Source organism: Prionailurus viverrinus, chromosome A1 (genome assembly GCF_022837055.1).
Source record: "Prionailurus viverrinus isolate Anna chromosome A1, UM_Priviv_1.0, whole genome shotgun sequence".
In the NCBI taxonomy this organism is placed as follows: domain Eukaryota; kingdom Metazoa; phylum Chordata; class Mammalia; order Carnivora; family Felidae; genus Prionailurus; species Prionailurus viverrinus.
Window position 1 is genome coordinate 17102376 of NC_062561.1, and position 24657 is coordinate 17127032.

The 24657-nt window shown below is 37.9% G+C and overlaps 1 long non-coding RNA gene across 5 annotated transcripts in view; it reads right to left on the reverse strand.

Moving 5' to 3' along the window:
- The window catches only part of LOC125170465 (uncharacterized), a 160063-nt gene that overhangs the window by 121290 nt on the left and 14116 nt on the right, over window positions 1-24657 (reverse strand). For 4 of the 5 annotated variants that reach the window (XR_007154051.1, XR_007154050.1, XR_007154039.1 and 1 more), the window contains exon 3: window positions 16930-17096. This is a non-coding gene — a long non-coding RNA (uncharacterized LOC125170465). Of the gene's footprint in view, window positions 1-11257; window positions 11909-16929; window positions 17097-24657 lie in introns of those variants that run through there. The other variant, XR_007154044.1, reaches the window with a different exon arrangement.

Consider the following 24657-nt stretch of genomic DNA (forward strand, 5'->3'; position numbering starts at 1 on the left):
CTGACTGAGCCAATCCAGGTGTCCCATGTGTCAATTATTGGTAAGTTAATAGACTGGTTGGAAAGACTGATATGCAAGTCTACCAGAATTCTTGTTTGCACCTTCTTTGAATAAAACTGCAGTCATGTTTACATAAATATTACAAATCCTGGTACTCTGAGTCCTACCACATGATAGTAGGACCTCAGACCCTGTCACAGGGTGTCCTAGGGTGGATTATCTTTTGCCCATCCATCCTGCACTCCGCCAGCTGGCTGCATGCTATATGGCTCCACTTCCTACTGTTTTCATTAAGTTTCTCTCAAAGTTCTCATGGACTATGCTGCCACCACCATTGTCTTGAGGAGCCAGGGCAAAGAGGATCCCTCCATCTCTCACCGTATGTCAGTTACAGGGCCGACTTCATGTACAGTCACACAGGATTCTACTTTCCAAAGTTACCTGCACTTGGAGTTTAATGCCCCGCAATCACCATCTGAAATGCTTAAATATTTTATCTTTGAATTTGTGGTTTTTTTTTTTAATTTTTTTTTCAACGTTTATTTATTTTTGGGACAGAGAGAGACAGAGCATGAACGGGGGAGGGGCAGAGAGAGAGGGAGACACAGAATCGGAAACAGGCTCCAGGCTCTGAGCCATCAGCCCAGAGCCCGACGCGGGGCTCGAACTCCCGGACCGCGAGATCGTGACCTGGCTGAAGTCGGACGCTTAACCGACTGCGCCACCCAGGCGCCCCAGAATTTGTGTTTTTTAAATGAAGTCCAATGAGAGAGTGGAACAAGCACAGCGACTTGAACCCTGAGCTCACACCTGGTGCCCCTCCTACCACCTCTCTGACTCCAGGGGTAGAGTTCTGGGCAGCCCATTCCCCACTTTCTACAACGCTGGGTCCTTCCCTGCCTCCCCTCTGGGTCCCCACTCTCTGACCTCTGCAACCTTCCACCCAGGGCAAAAATAGGTTAAGTGTCTTACCATTGATTTCAGCTCAGGTTGGTGGGGAGAGGGCTGCATTCCTCTTGCTGTCCTGCACTCCCATCAGAAGCCTGGGCAGGAGTCGTGGGGAGGGTCAGCCTCACTAGCATTTGCCCTGCAGTATCAAGGTGATGGTCACCTTGTCCTGGGATGGCAGTGTCACAGCATATTCAATGAGGGCAAGCTTCTCTTGTACAATTGATCCAGGTACCAAGTGAGTATCTTGAGGAGTCATCTAGTCAACCATGGGAGTGATAGTGGCCAACAGGAAATGGAGATTGACTTTTCCGCCCCCACTGGGGTCTTGCATTTTTATTTCACACCCCGCAAATTATGTAACTGACCTGAATAGATAACATGCATAATACCCCTGGATGTCATGCTGAACAGAAGGAGAATAACTTATTATACTGTTCTCTTTAATATGACAGAATATAATGGGAAAGGAAGACTTTAATCCTGTTAGAATAACCTAATTGGAGAAACTGTAACTTGAGATGTGGGCTTGCTTGGCCTGGAGGAAACTCCGTGCATAGTTGGGGCAGAGAAGATGACTCATGTGGTTAGAAAACTGGATGTATACAGGCATAGAAAAATAAGTGAATATAGTGAGAACTTTGGGCGCCAAATTTCTCACTGGTGGAGAAAACATAAATATAGAAATGGGGAAGGTGAGAATAAATCCCGAAGTGTTGGATTGAAATTGTAAACTCATGGCTCTCATATGTATGTGTGTGTATGTGTGTGTGTGGGGGGTGTGTGGGGGGGTGTATACATATACACAAATGGATGGGTATAGAAAGAGATGTAGCTCTAAGTGGCCATATACTTATGGGTGTGTATATATATTCCTCGGTCTGCCCACTGAGAGGCCCAGTAGCAATGAGCCTACCTAGCATGCTGATCTTGGTTTCTAAATACTATTCTCCAGGGGTGCCAGGGTGGCTCAGTCACTTAAGTGTCTGACTTCAGCTCAAGTCATGATCTCACAGTCCGTGAGTTCGAGCCCCGCGTCGGGCTCTGTGCTGACAGCTCAGAGCCTGGAGCCTGCTTCGGATTCTGTGTTTCCCTTGCTCTCTGCCCCTCCCCTACTCACTGTTACTCACCCTCACCTACTTACTGTTAGGTGATTAAATTTTTCCAGCCTCATGAGGAAGAATTGAAGTGATAATCAATTTAATTTATTTCCTTTTTGTTTGTTTTGTCTTGCTTTTATTTATTTTTTTTAATGTTTATTTTTGAGAGACAGAGAGACAGAGTGCAAGTGGGGGAGGGGCAGAGAGAGAGAGGGAGACACAGAATCCGAAGCAGGCTCCAGGCTCTGAGCTGTCAGCACAGAGCCCGACGCGGGGCTCGAACTCACAAACCGTGAGATCATGCCCTGAGCCGAAGTCAGATGCTCAACCGACTGAGCCACCCGGGCGCCCCAACAGTTTTAGATTTACAAAAAAATTTGAGCAGAGTGCTGGGTCCTCTTCATACTCCTATCCCCGACACAGTTTCTCCTATTATTAATACCTTGCATGATTGTGGAACAGCTGTTACAATTAATGAGACTTTTCTCTTTTTTATTAAAGTATAACTAACGTACCATGTTAGTTCCAGTTACTCCCAGCTGTAATCGAGTAACTTTTGATACATTATTATTAACCAAAGCTCGTAGTTTCCATTTAGATTTACTTCGGTGTTGCATATAGTTCTATGGGTTTCGACAAATGGATAGTGTCATGTATCTACCATTAGTGTACCATACAGAATAATTTCACTTACAGAACAATTTCACTTTCAGAACAATTTCACTTACGGAACAATTTCACTTCCCCCTGCGCTTCATGTATCCACCTCCCCCACCACCCCTGTTCCCCAGATCGTTGGCAACTCTGGCACTTTTTCTTGCCTCCGTTGTTTTCTTTTTTTCCAGAACGTCACAGTTGGAATCACATCATAATCAGACTTTCCCTTACCAATGCGCTTGTATGATTCTTCTGTTTCTTTTCATGGCTGGCTAGCTCATTTCTTTCTGTCACTGAATGCTACTGCATATTACCACAATTTGTTTACACATTCACATCCTGGAGGACTTCTCAGTGGCTGCCAGTTATTGGCGATTATGAATAAAGCTGCTGTAAACATATGGGTGCGGGTTTTTGGTCAGACATAAGTTTTCAACTCAGTTGGGTAAATAAGAATATGATTGCTAGTTAGTACGGTGGGACTGTTCAGCTTTGTGAGGAACTGCCAAACTGTCTTCCAAAGGACCATTTTGCATCCCCACCAGTAATGAATGAGAGTTGCTACTGCTCCACATTCTCCACAGCATTTGATATAGACAGTTTTTTTGTTTTTTTTTTGGATTTTAGCCGTTTTAACTGGCATGTAGTGGTACCTCGTTGTTGTTTTAATTTGCAGTTCTATAACAACAGTGATATTGAGCATGTTTTCACATGCTTATTTGCCATCTTCATATTTTCTTGATGAATTATCTGTTCAAATAAGATAGCCCATTTTAACCCATTTTTATTTATTTATTTAAGTTATGTGATTTTTATTTTTTTATTTTTTTTCAATGTATGAAGTTTATTGTCAAATTGGTTTCCATACAACACCCAACGCTCATCCCAAAAGGTGCCCTCCTCAATACCCATCACCCACCCTCTCCTCCCTCCCACCCCCCATCAACCCTCAGTTTGTTCTCAGTTTTTAAGAGTCTCTTATGCTTTGGCTCTCTTCCACTCTAACCTCTTTTTTTTTTCATTCCCCTCCCCCATGGGTTACTGTTAAGTTTCTCATTTTTAATTGGGAATTTTTATTATTGAGTTTTAGGAGTGTTTTGTATATTTTGAAAATATATATGTTTTACAAATATTTTCTCTCAGTCTCTGGCTTGTCTTTTCATTCTCTGAACTATGTCTTTCACAGAGCAGAAATTTTTAATTTAAAAACTCCAAGTTAGGGGTGCCTGGGTGGCTCAGTCAGTCAAACGTCTGACTTCAGCTCAGGTCATGATCTCACGGTTCATGGGTTCGAGTTCTGCGTCGGGCTCTGCGCTGATAGCTCGGAGCCTGGAGCCTGCTTCAGATTCTGTGTCCCCCTGTCTCTCTGACCCTCCCCCACTTGCTCTCCGTCTCTTTCTGTCTCTCAAAAATGAATAAACATTAAAATTTTTTTTTAAAATAAAAATAAAAAAATAAAAACACCAAGTTATTAGTTTTTCTTTTAAGGACTATCCTTTTGTTGTTGTATATAAAAACTCATCATAAAACCAAAGTTATCTGGATTTTATCCTCCTTTATCTTCCGGAAGTTTTATATCTTACACTTAGATCTGTAAGCCATTTTGAGTTAGTATTTGTGAAAGATGTAAGATCTCTACCTACACTATATATATATTTTTTGGATGTAGATGTCCAATTGATCCAGAATCACTTGTTGAAAAGACAATCCATTCTCTATTGAATAGTTTCTGCTCCTTTGTCAAAGATCAGTTGACTATATTTGTGTTAGTCCATTTCTGGGATCTATATTCTGTTGTATAATCCATGCTTCTGTTCTCTAGTCAATACCATACTATGTTAATTACTGTCACTTTATTGTAAATATTGAAGTCAGGTAATATCAGTCCTTCAATTCTGTTCTCCTTCAGTATTGCATTATCTAGTCTAAATCTTATCCTTTTCGATACGAACTTTGAAATTGTTTTGTTAATTATCCACAAAATAACTTGGTGGGATTTGATTACATTGAGTCTATAGTTCAAATTGGAAAAATTGACATCTTAACAATATCAAATCTTCCTAGTCATGAACATGGAACATCTCTCCATTTATTTATATCTTGGTTGATTACGATCATCAGACTTTTATAGCTTCCTTCATTGCTTCTTACACATATGTTGTTATAATTATACATAAGAATTTCATTATTTTGGGGTTAATACATTGTGATTTTAATTTCAAATATTCATTGCTGGTACACAGAAAAGTTATTGACTTTTGCATATTAAATTATAATTGTTCATTCCTTTCAGGAGTTTTTTGTTGTTGTTGTTAATTACTTGGAATAGACAATTGTGTTATCTTCAAATAAATACAATACTATTTTGTCCTTCCCAATATGTATACTTTTCTTTTCTTTTTTCTTTTCTTTTCTTTTCTTTCTTATTGCATAACTAGAACTTCCAGGATGATATTGAATAGAAGTTGTGAGGGTATGTTCTTGCTTTCTTCCCAATTTGGGGGGTAAAACATCCATTTATTACCATTAAGTGTGATGCTAGCTGTAGATTTTTAGAGATGTCCTTTATCAAGTTGAGGAAGTTTTCTTCTATTCCTAGTTTGCTGAGTTTTAATAATGAATAGGGTTGGGTTTTGTCAAATGCTTTTCTACATCAATTGACGTGATTTTTCTTCTATTAATGTGTGACTAGATCAGTGACAGTAACTGATTTCGACTGTTGAAACAGCTTTAAATATCTCATATAAATTCCACTTGGTTGTGGTGTATATTTCTTTTTATACAATGTTGGAGTCTATATGCTGACATTTTGTTGAGGCTTTTTACATGTATGATCATGGTAAATATTAGAGATTTACCTTAGAGATTAGACCCCCGGAGCATTTCATTCTCACACTGGACCCCCAGGAGCATTTCATTCTCAAACTGCCTGCAGCAGTTCATCAAAATTCCTTTGAAGTTTTCCTACTCGTTATTGGCTCCAGTAGCTTCTTCTATTCCTATGACCTGATCTTGGCAATGATTCTTTTTCTTCACCTATCTCTCTAGATTTAATGGTGGCTGTAGACCCCGTGACTTCAAATTTTCAGTGGATGTAAGACGAGTTATTGATTCTCAGTTTGTTCAACTTTTTTCTTGTCACAAGGACCAGAGTGACAACTTCCAAAACCTTTACATGACAGAACTTCCCATTTACTTTTTAATAAGTACAAAACACGAGGGGTGCCTGGGTGGCTCAGTTGGTTAAGCGTCTGACTCTTGATCTTGGCTAGGTCATGGTCCCATGGTTCATGAGTTCGAGCACCCCACTGGGCTCTCTGCTGTCAATGCAGAGCCCATTTCTGATCCTCTGTCCCCCCCTCTCTCTGCACCTCTCCTGCTCGTGCTTTCTCCCACTCTCTCAAAAATAAAATAAACATTTAAAAAACTATAAAGAATAAGTACAAAACACTGATATATTAACTTTTAATGAGCAATCTTGGTAAAGACCCTCTTAACTGAATTATAAAATTCAACATCTCCAGCTGTGAGAAAGATGGACATCACATGCCCGCTGATAATACGCACTGAGAAGAACACAGAATCACTTTTGTAATATTCAGTCAAAATGCGTAACCCCAATCTAATTATGAGAAAACAAAAGATAAATCCAAATTGAGATCATTCTACAAAGCAACTAACCTACATTTTTCAAAACTGTCACTGTCATCAAAGGCAAGGCAAATTTGAAACTTTCTTTCAGTTTGAAAGAGACTAAAGAGACTTGACAACTAAGTGCCATGTGTGAAACTACACTGAATCCCAGAAAGAAATGGGTGATATGAAGACACTGAGTGGCAGCTGGAGACATTTGAATGGGGTCCATGGATTGTATTATAGCACTGAATTAACGTTTATTTCCTAATTTCGATGGCCATGTGTAGAGCAGTGTCCCTGTTTTTAGGAGATACACCCTTATGTATGAAGGGATATTAGGGCATAATGTCAGAAACTTACCTTCATATGGCTCAAAAATATAATTGTGATAATATTTACATATAGAGAAGATAACACAAAATAAACAATAACTGGAAAATCGGGTAAGGAGTATACAAGAAGACATGATGTATAGTGAGGACTTGGACAAAGTTAACTATGTTCAGAATACATACAACATAAATACTTGTTATATCATTAAAAATAATACATAATTTCAAAGCTTCTGGTGGTTCCGTATCCCACTGAGAGCATACATCTGGGACACAAGGCACTTTTATTTAATAATAAACAAAAAAAAATGCACAACTTAATAGGTTTTCTTGCAAGTCTAGGTTCTGCATATAATATAAAAAGTCATTTCTGTTATGGATAGGGAAATATTTAGAGAGTTTATTGCCTTGAGGAATATGTTTATTTTATATGAATTTTCTAAAAATGAGCTTCTGTGTGTAGAATGTGTAGAAGTCCTAGGCACCCCCGTGTATACTTGCTCAGGAGTTCTCCTAGGTAGACCAGAAGACTGCAAGGAGAGTGTCAAGGTGGAGAAACTTGATGGAGAAACCTAAAATAAGCCTGGACTTGGAATATCAATACTTACATAGCACTATTCTACTGGACTTAAAGGGTCAAGCACACCATCAAATGTCCTGCTAGACTTTAGAAACACACACCTGCCATTCTCTTACACTGTCTTCCCCAATCCAGTGATGACTCTATGAGGGAAGTGGTGATTAAGCAAATAACAAATAAATATTGATTCACTTCTTAGAGAGCTTGAAAGGTTAATTGAGTCAAACTCAAAACTAGCAGATTCCAGTATAAATGAACATATCCAAATCAAGTCTTGAGGTTACTTAGGAGAGTAGAAACTGGGACGCATTTCTGATCTATTATGGCACATGAAAGAATTCAATGACACAAAAAAGTTGTCCAACGTGCTCAAAAATAGAATAGAGTAGTATCTCTGCTTAAATGTACATTCAGTATATATTGCATGGAATTATACTGTGTCTGTTGCCTACTAAATGCTCAGTACCTAAGCATTTAAATCTTCTCTCAGTAGAATTGCTAAAATTAACAACTCAGGCAACAATAGATGTTGGCAAGGATGTGGAGAAAGGGAAACAATTTTGCACTGTTGGTGGGAATGCAAACTGGTGCAACCACTCTGGAAAATAGCATGAAGTTTCCTTAAAAAATTAAAAATAGAACTACCCTGTGACCCAGCAATTGTACTACTAGGTATTTATCCAGATGGCACAAAAATGCTGATTCAAAGGGACACATGTACCCCAATGTTTATAGCAGCACTATTTTTTTTTCAACGTTTTTTATTTATTTTTGGGACGGAGAGAGACAGAGCATGAATGGGGGAGGGGCAGAGAGAGAGGGAGACACAGAATCGGAAACAGGCTCCAGGCTCCGAGCCATCAGCCCAGAGCCCGACGCGGGGCTCGAACTCACGGACCGCGAGATCGTGACCTGGCTGAAGTCGGACGCTTAACCGACTGCGCCACCCAGGCGCCCCGCAGCACTATTGATAATAGCCAAAGTATGGAAAGAGCCCAAATATCCATTGACTGACTGATAAAGAAGATGTCGTGTATATATACAATGGAATATTACTCGACGATCAAAAAGAATGAAATCTTACCATTTGCAACAATGTGGATGGAACTAATGTTATGCCAAGCAAATAAGTCAGTCAGAGAAAGATAAATATCATATGATTTCACTCATATGTGGAATTTAAGAATCGAAACAGATGAACATAGGGGAAAGAAACAAAAATAAGATAAAAATGGAGAGGGGGATAAACCATAAGAGACTCCTAATACAGAGAATAAACTGAGGGTTGCTAGTGGGGTGTTGGATGGGGAGGATGGGCTAAGTGGGCAAGGGGCATTAAGGAAGGTACTTGCTGGGATGAGCCCTGGGTGTTATTTATAAGTGAAAAATCACTGAATCCAATTCCTGAAATCATATAACACTATATGTTAACTAACTCGGATTTAAATATAAATAAATAAATAAATAAATAAATAAATAAATAAATAAATAAATAAAAATGTTCTTTCAGTATAGCTTGATTTAGAATCTCTTTTGTTTTATTGCCTTATATATTCAAATAGATCTTTTATTTGTTTCAGATCACTTTCACATAATGTAATATTTCATAATATATTTCTGTTTTCATTTTTCTCTCAGACTTAGTTTCTGATGAAGCAGTTTTGGGGGACACATTGTTGAATTATTCACTCTCCCCAGTTTTACTGAATGTTTGGATATTCCTATAGCTGTTCCATCTCATGTGAAGAATATAATGTACCATATAATTGAACTGTATTACATTCAATGAGATGTGGCAAGCACCTGATTTCCTTCTGCTTTGCTGCATAGACTCTCTCAAACAGAACTCCACATCAGGATTGAGAGCATTTTGTCGCAGAAAGCTGTGAACCTCTACTGAAAGAACTGGATAAAACATATCTTACACCTGAATATTATGGTAAGCCAATATGCAAAACACTTTCTGGCTGAATATGTTTACTTGAATGAAATGTGTGAATTTCATTCATTTTTGGCTGCCTTTAGAAAAAGAAAGAGGAGGGGGTGCTAGGTGGCGTTGCCAGAAGATGCCATCCCAAACTTCAATGAAACCATATGAGATAAAAACATCTCCTAGAAGCTGTAATAAACTTCCCTAGAAATCCACAGAGAGGTGGAGATCTTTTAGAATGAAAAGACAAAAGTAAAATTCGAAACCCTTTAAATACATTGAAAGTTAAAGTATGATTGTTTCTTGATGAAAAAGCCAGTTACAATGCTACAAGATTTCATAAGGTTTACCAAAGTTCATCTTCCTGTAGAATCTGTCAATTGACTGGGATCAATACTATTTCTTAAGGTAAATTTGCAAATATGTTTAAAGATGAATATGCTGAAATATTCACTCTCATCTGATCTTAGAAGTTAAGCAGAGTAGGCTACATGATCTCCTAGAAATATGGTGTATAAAAAATTGGGGTTGTTGGGAAAGACCGTGAGAGCAAGGGGAGATTTTTTTCCCCATTCTCAAGATGGAAGACACAAGGGCATGTTTGTCCGGTGCAACAGTGAAGAGGCAGCCTGGGTCTGCTTGGTGTGGGTTTTCCTGCCCTTCGAGTGCCATGACAACCTCAAGGTTATACTCACTCAGGCAGCACATGATAAGAAATTTCCTGAGTTTTTTGTTTTGTTATTACTTTTGTATTTTATTTTATTTTATTTTATTTTATTTTATTTTATTTTATTTTAGAAATATTTAAAGGTAGGGAAGCAGGGAATGAACATAGGAGGTGGATCTGATACCCATAAGGTCAGAAAACCCACCAGCCCAGAAGGCAACTGTTTATTAAGCAATACGGCGGGAACAGCACCAGCATTGTAGAAAAGCTCTCGGTGGCGATTGTCTCCTCTAGGCCTGGGCTGATGATAGGAAATGCCATTATAGATCTGAGCTTCCTGATACAGAAGTGCTAAGATCCCACAATAACAGAAGCCTCATTAAGCATATCCACTCTGGCCTTCCCACCTCTCTGGGCCTTTTGGTTCCTTCATCCACGATCTAGTATGGCAGTTCTAACATTTCTGCTTTACTTAGTGTGAGCTTTCATTTTCCAAGCTTTTGAGATCCACCCAAGCAGATTACCATCCTCCACCGACCTTTACAGATATTATATCCTACATTACAGGATATATCCTACATTATATCCTACATTACATTTCATACCAATAAACTCTCACTTACCACACTATATATTTCTGTCCCCCTTGTTCTGGCACACATGGGATCAAGTCCCGCACGTACAGTTCTGTTCATGTTCTTGGATCCTGTTACGTCTTCTACATGTGGTTCCTTTTCCCCTTTAGCCAGGCCCATACTCTGTTTGGCTGGATATTGTAGTTACGTGACTCTGGTCATTGGTCTGGTCATCAAGAGGGGAGGTAGGAGAAGATCCTCAGGGGAGCACATGTTGTTTTGCAAGGCAGAGTATTCTGTATCATCTTCAAGTTGGGCTTGGGTTGGGAGCAGTAAAGGGGTCTTCTGAAGGACCAGAGAGGTAGGGGTGATCTAAACTGCAAGGCTTTCAAGTGAGTCAATCCAAATGTCACATCTTGAGTCTGACAGCCCACTGCTCCCCTTCTCAGCTCTAATCTTGGCAGAGGACATTGTTTAGGTTGAGAATCCAAATTTCTCTTTAGTTCAACTAGCCTTGCAAGTAAGCACTGGGCCTGATGCCAAGGTTTTACTACAGGAGATATCAATCTCTTTATACACTGCCAAGGGGTCTTTGACTTTCACACTTTGCCTTCAATTGGTGATTAGTCACCCTCAAGCTGCACAGTAAGAACCATCTCATTGTATTACTCTTTCTTTTTTCTTTTCTTTTTTTTTTGAGAGAGAGAGAAAAATGTGTGACTAAGGGAGGGGCAGAGGGAGAGGGAGAGAGAAAAGCAGTCTCCACCCCCAGCACAGAGCCCAATGCCAGGCTCCATCTCAGGACTGGGAGATCATGACATGAGCAGAAATCAAGAGTTGGATGTTTAACCTACTAAGCCACCCAGGCGCCCCATATTGTTCTTATACTTACTGATTTCCAGCAACTTTTCCAACACCTGAACTATTACACCAGTGAGTATATTTTCTTCTACTGGTAACTCAGGGGTTTTTCATCTTCAAGGCTATTGACTTTTTGGACAGGATAACTCTTCATTGTGTGGAGTCATGGGATGGAGGCTGGGGGCAGCTATCCTGTGCATTGTAGGATATTTAGTAGCATCCACCAGATAATAAAAGCACTGCTCCCTTGCCCCCTCCACCCACCCCCAGTCATGGCTGTCAAAACTATGTCCCTATTTTGCCAGATGTCCCAGGGACAGGATGGATCACACCTCGGGGGTCACACCATTGAGAACCACTGCATTAGCTTATCCTGGCTTACCACTGGAAACTTTTACCTACTGCCTTGCTGTGGCACAAGGGTCTTATTACACACTCCACCTGTTACCAGTGATGATATTGGGGTGCTATCAGGTTAGTGGCTATTCAGTTCCAAATTCCCATTTTAGATTCTTCTTTTGTGGTGTACTCCTGGCACAAAGGTCAGGATCCCAAGGGGCCAGGTCCTGAGATGAACATTTGTGTACAAAAGCTTTCTCAGGAATGCTCAGAGGAACAGCATCTGTGAAGGAGTGAAGAAAGCAGGAGAGGGCAGAGGGAAAAGTTGAACTAGTATGCGGTTGAGATGAAGGTTTTAGTTGAGATGAAGGTGCTCTCTTCCCACAGAGAGCACCTGTAATAGGATGGCCCTTTAAAGATGCCCCACACTAAGACAACTTCGTACAATATTTCTAAATCAACCACCACTGAACGCAGGCTGCCACTCCACCTTCTTTGACAAGGGGGATTCTGGGGAAGTTCTCAGCTATAAGCACAACAGCAGCCCGCACTCCTGACACCTGGGGAAATGAGTGTTTCAATAAGGCAATGAATCAAGACGTCCCCTACAGGCATTAAAAGAGACAACCTTGCAAATAATTTCTCCTAAAAGTAGTTGGCAAAAGAATTTAATTCTTGCCTTTCGAAAGAACCTGGAGAGACCATGGCATCTTGTGACCACATAGTCACTTGGTTAACAAATGTGTATTGAGTGCAACACACTATTCTGGATGCCAGATGGTGTACTTATCCTTGATAAATAACTTAATAAAGAATTAACTCTATGAGGATAAGTAAAAATAAGATGCCATATTGTGAAATTCAATTGGTAACATTGCTTATTTTTTAAACATGTTATCAATGAAAAGATGCAAGTTTAGCATAATGCAAACCAATGCTCCTCAAAGGTTTACAGTGGTTGTCCCAACAGTCCTTGGCCTTGCTACTTACAGCCCCTGTGTGAACAGGACAATATCCCCAGCACATTTAGTTGACTATGCTGCTTATGGAAAAATCAAGCCTCAGTATTAATCTTCTAAAAAACTGAAGCAGTCTTCTCAGTCAGTCTGAGTTGTTTTTGTGTAACTTACTTGGTTTAATTTTATGATGGTCAGTGAAGGAGGTTAGAATTAAGGGTCTTCAGGGAAGTGGTGTTGGTAGTTTTTCTTAAAATAATTCCCACTGATTGGGGTGCCTGGGTGGCTCAGTCGGTTAAGTGTCTAGCTTCGGTTCAGGTCATGATCTCACAGTCCGTGAGTTCGAGCCCCGCATTGGGTTCTGTGATGATAGTTCTCAGAGCCTGGAGCCTGCTTCAGATTCTGTGTGTGTCTCTCTCTCTCCCTGCGCCTGCTCGCACTCTGTCTCTCTCTCTCTCTCTCAAAAATAACCATTAAAAAATTTTTTGTTTAAATAATTCCCACTGACGAGTTTTGATAGTATCTTTAAATTCTATCTCAAAGAAATTGAATCATCTGTTAGGAATGGAATTGAGAAATCTTCAGGAAATGTATGTATGGAATATACAATATATGTTATATAACTATTTGAACTCTGAAACATAGAGCAGTGTGGCTCTCAACCAGGGGGGATTTTTCTGATATCTGGAAACATATTTTTTTAATCTGAAAACGTTTGTGATTGTACTGCCTCACCATGGGAGAGTAGAGGTGCTACCAGCATCTAATAGGTGAAGGCCAGGAATGCTGTGAGACATTCTACAATGCTCGGGACAGTTTATCACAGAAAGGCTTATTCAGTCCAAAATGTCAATAGTGCCAAGTTGAGAAACTCTGATATAAAGAGACAATAATATTCTGTGCCTTTAACCAGTCCAGTATTTTTGCATGCTTCCTGAAAACTCTGCAGTATTTTGCATATTTCATGATCATGGAATATAATCTCTCCTAAAGATTATAAAAGAATCCTTTATTTTATAATAAATCCTTCATTTATCATGTAATCCTTTATTATGTAAATAACCCTTCATTTATTTTAAATAATCCTTTTTAAAGGGTTATTAAAGGACACTCAACTTAAATATTTTAAAGGACATTCAACTTAAATGTTTTTAAGATAAAACTTTAAAATTTTCTCAGAAATAAAATAAAAACAGGAATATGTGAAACATTACATTTTTGTGCATATCTTTTTTTGTTGTTGTTATAACCATTAGACATCTGTGAGACTTAGCCTTGTTTCCTTCACACCTGTCATGTTCGGCTCCTTAAAGATGAGTAACCTGAGTCTCGTACCTCTACATGCATGTGCCTTAACAGTCATGCTTCGGTTCCTGACTCAATCCTGAGCTAACTAGAAAATAAGCAGGAGCCACATTGTTATCATTTCCTGGGGAGTAAAGTTAAAGTGCCCTTCAAGCTCTGAGATCCATGAGATAGTCATGACTTCTGGATTCCAGCATTGCCCATCTCTCCTTCTTAAGGATGATGTGACTTATACTCAGAACCCAAAGGCACTAGGAATGACCTTATGCTGTCTCCCTCTTCATCTCTAGAGAATTATCCCTTTCTATACATCTTGTCCCTAACCTTGCTGCAGTCAGTTACAATTCCTGGAAACGAGGCCCGTTTGAAATTAAAATCTTATTCTAGGCCCTAGTTTGGAAATAGTCACTAGGCTTTTCATACCGGCCTCTTTTCCAGAACTGAAGCCAATTCCCCAACTCCAGTCTGGCGATTAACATAATGGTTCATAACAGAGTAACGAGGAGATAATTTCTAACCAAATTACTGAGTAGTAGCTACTGTGTGAACTCAGATGCTCTACTCCACCTGTCTATAGAAACCTCTATCTCCTGTAGCATTTGAATGCTGTATTGCAATTGTTTCTTTATTGATATCATTTTCCAACCAAGTTTGGGAGCCACGTCAAGAGGATGATTGATTTTTTTCTAGCCTTATTGATATATAATTGGCATATAACATGGTGTAAGTTTAAGGTGTGCAGCATAATGATTTGATACACACATATAATTTGAAATGATTATCCCAATAAGGTTGCTTAACACCTCTGTCACCTTGTCTAATTACCTTTTTGTGTGTGGTGATAAACATTTAAGATCTACTCTCTTAGTAATTTTCAAGTACATAATAGAGTATTGTTAAGTATAGTCACCATGTCGTTTATTAGATCCCTACAACATATTAATTTTGTAACTGGAAGTTTGTGCCCTTTGACCAATATCTCCCCCATTTCCCCTACTCCCGGCCACCATTCTACTATCTGTTTCTACGAATTTGGCATTTTTTTAGATGCCACATAAAAGTGAGAGCGTGCAGGTTTTGTCTTTCTTTATCTGACGTATGTCAGTTAGCATAACGCCCCCAAGGGCCATCCATGCAATGGCAAATGACAGGAATTCCTTCTTTTTAATGATTGAATAATATTCCATTAAATATATGTACTGCAACTTCTTGACACATTCACCTGTCAGTTGACACTCGGGTTGTTTCCGAGTCTTAGTTATTGTGAATAATGCCACAAAGAACATGGAGGTACAGATATCTCTCTGAAATTCTGATTTTATTTTCTTTGGATATATACCCAAAAGTGGAATTGCTGGATCATATGGTAGTTCTATTTTTAATTTTTTGGAGAACACTCATATTTTTTCCAATGTGGTTATACCACTTTACATTCTCATCACAGTGCATAAGAATTCTCTGTCCTTCACATGCTCTCCAAAATTTATGCCTTGTCTTTCTGATAATAGCCATTCTAACAGCTGTGGAGTGATATTTCATTGTGGTTTTGATTTGCATTTTCCCAATGATTACTGATATTGAACATCTTTTCATGTACTTGTTGGCCATTTATATGTCTTTTTTTATTTAAATAGAACAGAGTTTCTCTTTAAGTGACTTGTAATCGGAGTTCCCAAAGCTGTCACTTGTACTATGGCAGTTACTCAGACATAAAGCTCCTACTTTAAATAAGAGATAAAGAAACAATTTCCAGGAGAATAGGGAAGGATGGATTGCATAACTTCCGGGGGCGTTTACACAGATAGGACATGGCAGCAGTGAGGACCAACATTAGAAATAATAATGATGAGGACATGCAGAATTGTGTGTGTTAAGCCTGTGGTTAGAACAGAAATCAGCAAGAAAGACTGGATCTATTACTCAAAAATCATACACTGAATAAATGGAAAGAGATTTGTAGCAGAGCTTCAAAATAACATACCATAGGGTTTATATTTTAATACTATAAATTTATGTGTTATGAAGATTAAAATGTTTCACAGATATTAGTTTAGTAAGGATTTATCCAATTATTCAGAGCAGCATACCAATATAAATGTTATATTTAAAACATACCTATGTCTCTTTTATTGCTACAGAAGCTTCTGAAACTCATGACAATACAGTATTTAAAAGTTGAGTGGAAGATTCTGAGATTACCATATATATCAACCACTTTTTTTTAGTTTATTTATTTGAAAGAGACAGAGACAGCACAAGTGGGGGAGGGGCAGAGAGAGAGGGAGAGAGGGAGAGAGGGAGACTGCTGGCAGCCAGAGCCTGACATGGGGCTCGAACTCACGAAACCGCGAGATCATGACCTGAGCCAAAACCCGCAGTTGGACACTTTACCAACTGAGCCACCCAGGTACCCTGACTTCTTTTTAAAATGAAGAGCACAATACAAAAATGATGTTATCTTGTGATTAAAGTTTCCAATAAACAGTGAAAGTATTCTGCAAGGGCCCAGAGATTTTTAAATATGTCATATTACACAGTGAAAGAATAGAGGTACAGAGAAATGGTCAGAAAATGGAACCAGTGTTTTGTATGTGTGTACATGGTAAATATTTTATTTTTACTCATCTATAAATCACTTTGTTTCGAAACTGTTAGCTATAGTAAATACACATAATTCAAAACAAGCTGAAATTTAAAATAGATAGGATAATTTCCAAGAAAGACCTCAAGAGCCCGATTCTCTCTAAGGTGAGGGCAGTTATCCTCCTGCCCACAACTGTATCTCAATGCCAGTGGAAGTGCCTAGAACAAAGTGAGTATTCAAAATGTATTTGCTGAATGAACTGATGTGACTTAAATGCCCATTTTAACTTCCTCCTCTTTTAGACCTCTCTTGACATAACTATCACAACAAGAAAAGGAAGACATTTTTTTTGGTCAGAGTTGAATCTACAAAAAGATGAAATTTACTAAAAAAGAAATTATTGCTGCTATATGGTTCAAACTGGGCTAGACCAAAATATTAATAATTTAAAAAGTTTACCTGTCCATATGGGAAGGAGTAGCCCACCGAAGAAGCATGACCAGACCATCATTATCCAATTCAGAATGGTTTAGGCTGGAAGGGACAGCCAATTGGTTAACAATCAGTGGCGTGTCTGGGTCCCATCTTCTTCCTCTGGAATAATTGCCAGGTACCAGAGACTACACCTATGGGAAATACATAGAGTTACTTTTAGGAGACTTGAATCTTGATACAGATGGCACTCCTTGGCACAGGATGGCTGCTATATGAAATAGTGAATAGGAACTCCAGCTTCACCATTCCCGGGTAGTATGTCATTGACTGGGCAGAAGAAATTGTGACCCACACAATTTCAGAAAACAACAATCGCATTTTTAAATTAAAAAAAAATTTTTTGAGACAGAGGAAGAAAAAGAGAATGTGAACGGGAAAGGGGCAGAGGGAAAAGGAGAGAGATTATCTTAAACAGGCTCCACATTAAGTGCTGAGCCTGACATGTATGTAGCTTGATCTCACAATCCTGAGATCATGACGTGAGCCAAAATCAAGAGTCAGATGGTCAATTGACTGAGCCACCCAGGCATCCCTCATTTCTAATACTAAGCGAGAATGGAACTTCTTGGTAAATGTAAGAAAATAGTAACGATCATAGTGATGATGATAATGATGATGGTGATAGTGATGATGATGATAAACCAGAAAAAACATTAAATGCTCTTCTTCTGGACCAAGGATTTCTCAGGTTTTGACTTCTGGCTTAACATGGCTAAATTCCTAATCTGTATTGATGTTTTATTCTCTCTTGAAGTCAAATTAAAATGATAAAGGGAATGAAAAGAAATTGTCAAACTTAGAAGACAGATCCATACCTCTTTAAGGGAGCTTCTCTCTACCTTCAAGTCTTGTCCATCTGTGAGGGAACCATGAGAAAATTCACTCCAACCACCAACACTGACTAATTCAGCCCCTCCATTATAATTGTCACCACAAACATTTTAACCAAATTACAACTGTGAACAGAGGCATCGAAGTGGAACATTGAAGAAACTTTTGGGGAAAAATTAACTCGGTGAAAGTTTATTATGTTAATTGATCATGCTCAAATAGTTGGAGAATATTATATCTAAAGCAGAGAAAAGCAAAAAGGAACAGCTACTCAAAACTCTTTACTGGATGAAATAAAATGCAAATAAAAGAAAGAGATTCAAAATAATTAATATTTATCTGGGAGAAGTTCCATGAGGAGACAACTAAAATTATTATGCTGTAGAATTTTTTTCTCTCATTAAATCAGTACAAATGAAAACATGATAAACTAGGACGGAGCAATTCGTCCCCAATATGGGAGAGATTAGTATCTTTAGCCAGCATGCTATTTAACGTTAGAAAAATGGAATTACCTTTAAAGTCGAGAACAAAAGGAGCACACCATTACCATTATCAAGTATTATCTAGACATGCTAATCAATGCAATACCATGACAAACACAATCCAGACAACTAACTATGGGAAAAAAGTGGTAAAATTATCATAATCTTCAAATGATGTTATTTTCTACTAAGAAAATGCAAGAGAATCAACTAAAATATAATCAAAACTCATGAATGAACTCAGAAAAATATCAAATTGTCACATTAATGCAAACTTTGATATTATCTTATGTACCAGCAACAGCCTATTTGAAATATCTAAGTGAATATACTGTATTCATAATAACAACAAAAATTGTTAAGTGCCTTACAATAAATGTGCAGAATCTACACAGAGTAAACTACAAAAGTAACTGGAATATAAAAAAGACTAGAAAATGAAGATATTTTATCACTAAAGAAGAAAATTCAATAGCATAAATATAACATTTTTCCCTAACATGACTCAAAATGTAATGTAGTTAAAATAAAAATAATCATAATTATAATAAAATAAAAATATAATTACATGGTACCTGGGGGGCTCAGTTGGTTAAGTGCCCAGCTCTTGATTTTGACTCAGGTCATGCAGGATCTCATGATTCCTGAGATCGAGCCCCACGTTGAGCTCTCCTCTGACAGCAGCAGATTCTGCTTGGGATTCTGTCTCTCCCTCTCTCTCTGTCCCTCCCCAGCTCATGCACAGGCACATGCATGCTTTCTCTCTCTCTCTCTCTCTCTCTCTCTCTCAAAATAAGTAAATAATCATTTAAAAGTATATTATAATTGCAAAAATAAATATAAAATTATCATTAAAATTTTTTAATGTTTTGTGATTACAAAATGTTACTGAAGTTTGCACAATTGCAAAACTATTCTGAAATAACATAAAGAAACTTGTGGGAGACTTACACTATCCTTATTAAAATGCATTAAATTGTTTTAATAATTAGGCTTAACCAGCCCAAACCAATTGGAATAAGTTCTGAAACTGGAAATAAGAGAAAAGCTCAAAAGAACAGAGGTTGAAAGTCACTGACACCTATGTGTAATTGCACACCTATGTGGAAATGTCACTGACACCTATTATGTTTTACAATAAGAGAAATCCAAAGGTAGACAGTTTAGAGCTGACAAGGCAGCACCATTGTGTCATCAAAAACTGAGGCTTTCCACCAGATTCTCTCACTCTGCAGCTTCCATTCCGAGTATGGCTTCTATCTGTGTGGCCACTGTGTGGTTTCTATCCTCCAGAGAACGTGTTAGTCCAAGACATTTGCTGGAACACCACCCATCATTTACACACTGCAGATCAGAAGGAGAGAAAAGGCAAGAAAGCAAAAAGTTGGTTCCTCTTCAGTGAGTTCCCTCTAATCAGCCTTTGCAAATGGCACATACGATAATCTTGCTTACCCCTCATTAGCCAGAATGTAGTCATATGGTCACACCCTGCTACAAGGAGGAAGGAGGACTACAGACGACAGAGTTTCATTTATGTGATAGTCTGCCTACCAGAAAATTAGAAATCTTTTCCCTTGGATATTGGGGTAGGCAACTGCCAGCTTCTGACAAATGAGTTAGAATATCATAAAGTTGGCATTTTATGTTAATAGGAAAAGTATAGATTTTTTTTTCCAAAATGATGCTGGGAAATTGGTTTGGTGCTTAGCATAATACTAAATTCAGTCTTTCCTTATAGTATACATGATAAATTTCCATTATATTTATTTTCAAATCACATAGGAATATGTTAAAGTCCTATTATTAGCACTTTTTATGATTAAAAATAAAATTGAAAGTTTGGAAGTCATAGAAGAAATTTTAAAGTCATGGAAGAAAATTTAAAGTTTATTTATTTATTTTGAGAGAGAAAGAGAAAGAGAGAGACAGAGAGATGTGAGGAGGGGAGGGGCAGAAAGAAAGGGGAAGAGAGAATCTCAAGCAGGCTTTGCCCTAACAGCGTGGAACCCCAGTGCAGGGCTTGAACCCAGGAACCGTGAGATCATGACCTGAGCCAAAACCCAGAGTTTGTTGTTTAACCAACTGAGCCACGTAGGCACCCCAACAATTTAAAAAATACAAAAAAAAGTATGTCAAGATCACTATTCCATCACTACCAGAGATCACAATAATTACTATTTTATATTTTTCTCTATATATAAATATAGGTATAAATGTATGTTCCATGTATACAATATACATGGATATATTTAATAAGTGTGCACAGTTTATGTGTGTGTGTGAGCATAAACACACACTCATAGTGTATGGTCCAGAGTACCGTGGCTGAAAACATCAGAAACCTAATGTAACACATAAAAAAGTGACGTATTTTAAAGTAGCTCACCAAATACTTGAAAAACCTACAAAGAGAGAGAAAAAAAAAACATGAAAGACATTTTATAGGCAAGAAGTCTGATTACTACAAACCAGCAAATCCTAGTTATGTTTTGCAGAAGAAATAGAAATCTATCTCTATGCTTTCCAGAGACGTAATCAGCTCTATTATTCACAGAATCCATCAGATATAATCAAATTCTTCCCTATAGTAAGACTTCAAAGAAACTTACATCTCAGGTCCTTATAACAAGCCATGTAATATAATACATAGCAATTTCAACAACATTAAAACAGTAAATACGAGTCTGTTTCTTAGCTCTCAATGTAAGCCAATATAATCTTGGCAATGTGTAATTCAATTAAAGCTGTTCAACAGGAAGCCAAAGCAATTTTGTCCACCTCTGCAACAGTCTGTTATTCTGGGCAATCCAACGTGAAATTTTAGAATCATTATAGCAATGAAGTTGGAAGTTCTCAGGTTCCAGGTAAGGAGCGACTCACTTTTAATTCTTGGAATCCTACGTAAGAGTTTGTTTGAAAACAAATTTTTACTATTAAAAAAAAAATTAAGAAGCTTATTGTGGAAGAATTGATGATCTTGTTCTCTAGTCTTCCATAAATATTCATTCTCTTAGCTGCACTTCTAGTATTGTGAGTGAGCATATGTTAACCACTGAATACCATGAAAATTGCCACAAATAAAACGATTCTAAATTGCTGCGTAAGCATATAACAATTTGTTTGAACAGTCAATCACACTGGATTATCGCACTTACACGTGTCAAAGGTTGAGTAGCTGAAGTGCTAATGTTGGACAGTCCTTGTGCAGTCCCAGCCAAGAAACAATCAAGCCAAAGTTGGACAAACTACCTTCTTTGTCTATTCACAACTCAAAGCTTAAGCCATAGCCTCATATTTTACCCATGTGACTTACAAAAGCACACTCAAGAGCACCGAAAAAACAAACAAACGAATGAATGGGTGTATGTATTAAGTCAGTATTGGTGTTTTGGCTCCTAAGAGATACATCTCAGTCCACCTATGTTCTAGAATCTAAACGAGCATTCTTTTATCTTCCCAGTGAAATAAAGCAGGCAGGAAGAGAGAGAGGTTGAGGTTGCATGGGGATGAAGATTTCTAGGAGTTTCTCTCCTAGAAACCAACATTCCTCCGGGTGTTTTGTGTGTATATGGTCAACGAGGAATATGGCTTTTCTGCTCAAGGGAGATCAATGAACTATATAATACCAGAGAAGTGTCAGTGGCAACTTTTGGTACTGTTTTGTCATATCTATATGTATCTTTTGGGGACCAATTAGACATAATCACCTCTAAACCTTTGGAATCCCTATTAATTATTTTCCCTGAATGATTATCCAAAGGGTTAAGTCACTATAATAAACTGAAAAGCGCCCCCATTCTAATTCTTGTGTTGTATTATGTTCTTTTATACAATTCAAATGAGTTCACCAAACTAATTGTGTGATGACCACTAAATCAGACTGAAAGTCATAAAACTCCTAAAAGAAAACATAAGGGAAAAACTCCTTGATACTGGTCTTGGAAATAATTTTTTTAATAACACCAGAATCACAAGCAACAAAAGCAAAAGAAACAACAAGAAAATGAAAGGAAACCCATGCAAGGGGAGAAAATATTTGCAGCTCATCTAAGAAGGGGTTACTATCCAAAATACATGAGAAACTCATACAACTAAATAGCAAAGAAAATAAACAATCTTATTTAAAATGGGCAAAGGACTTGAAGAGACATTTTTCCAAAGAAGACATTCAAGGTGACAACAGGTACATGAAAAAATGCTCAACATCACTAATAATCTGGGAAATGCAAATCAAAACTATAATGAGATATCACCTCATACCTGTTGGAAAGATTCCTATAAAAAATGCAAGAGATAACAAGTGCTGGAGAGGCTGTAAAGTAAAAGGAATCCTTGTATGCTATTGGTGGGAATGTAAATTGGTGCAGCCACATGGAAAACAATATATAGAGTTTCCTCAAAAAACATCAAAAATAGAGCTGCCATATGATCTAGCAATCCTACTTCTGGGTATATGTCAAAAAAAAGTGGCAACAGGATCTCAAACAGATATCTTCACTCACATGTGCATTGCAGCATTATTAATAACAGTCATGATATGGAAACAACCTAAGTGTCCATCTACAGATGAATGGATAGATATATAATAGATGATGATGATAGAAGATAGATAGATAGATAGATATTTAAAAATAAAAAAGAAGAAAATCCTGTCATTTGCAATAACATGGAAGGATCTTGAGGGCATTGTGCTAAATGAAATAAATCAGACAGAGAAAGACAAATACTGTATGACATTACTTACATGTGGAATCTTAAAAAAGCTGAACTCATAGAAACAAAGACTTGAAGGGTGGTTGCCAGGGGCTGGGGGCGGATGATGTAAAGGGGAGATTTGGTGAAAAGGTACAAACTTCCAGAGATAAGATGAGTAAGTCCTGAGGATCTAATGTGCAGCATGGTGAGTAGAGTTAGCAATATTGTATTATATACTCAAAAGTTGCTAAGAGAATAGATTCTAAATGCTACCACCACAAAATAAATATGGTAATTATATGAGAGAATGGAGGTGTTAAGTACCCGTGTTATGGTAATCATTTGCACTATGTATATATAACAAATCATCACATTGCACACCTTAACTTACACAATGTTATATGTCAACTGTATGTCAAGGGAAAAAAATTAAAGTTATGTGTAAGTAAATCCACATATAATACAATTTCATGGGTAAAATACTCCAATAAAATAAGATTATCATTGGGAATAATCAAGGGGCTACATGTGTGGTTTAGACAATAAATGCTGTTGAAGAAAAGAGAAGTCAGGAAGGTTAAATACCATCGCCATTATTGTCTGACTACAAAAGAAATTAAAATTTTTAGGCATTAGCTTAAAATTGGCATTAGTTTATGGATCACATTGTCACAGTATTGGTGGTCTAGTTCTCCTCATTATTAAGTTTCTTTGGGCCTCTCTCATTTTAAGTTGAAGATATAAGTTGAGTTTAAATATACAGAGAAATGAAATATTTATTAACTCTCGAACATCTGATCTACAGAGTATTTACAACAGGTTAATCTAAAACTCTTACTATTCTGAAAGAGAAAACAATAACATATTTTTCTCAGGGCAGTACAAATATTTAATAGAAATATGTTAAAAGAATTCGTATTCTTATGAACCAAACATACACGGAGAGAAACTGACAGAGCTACAAAGAACCATAGACATGCCTCCTACAAAATCTTAGATCTGAGAGTAACAGTAAAATGAAACATAACCTAAAGGTTTCAAGAAGCATTGGTTTTATACTTGAATGAGAGGATTATAAGCCAGAAATTTTTTTGAAATGCTTACTTATTTTTGAGACAGCATGGGGGCGGGGTGGGGAGCAGAGAGAGAGAGGTAGAGAGACGATCCCAGGCAGGCTCTGCTGCGGTCAGCTCAGGGCCTGACACAGGACTTGATCCCACGAATCATGAGATCATGACCTGAGCCAAAATCAAGAGCCAGATGCTTAACCAGCTAAGCCACCCAGGCACCCTCTAAAGTCAAACATTTTTAAATCCTTTTCAAGAATTTACCAATGCTGATCGTGCATTACAATTTTAGTGAAAACTAGGAATTATTACAACCACTTTGAAGACACTTTTTCAAGTAAATAAAAGATTTGTAAAGTACATTACCCAAGCTATTTGCAACTCCATGTAGGTTGGGGGGAAATCATGTGCATTTCTCTATTTCTTCTGTGCGTCTGTATGAACTTGGAACTGAATAGCACAAGCCTATCCGTTATGTGCCTCTCTCATGATGTAAGAGCAGTAATGGCAGATTTCTCTTCCATGAATATAGAATTTCCACAGAACATTCCAACAGTTGGCTGCCTCATAGTATAAGTCATGGAAATCATTTTTAACAAACCTGACTGTAGCAA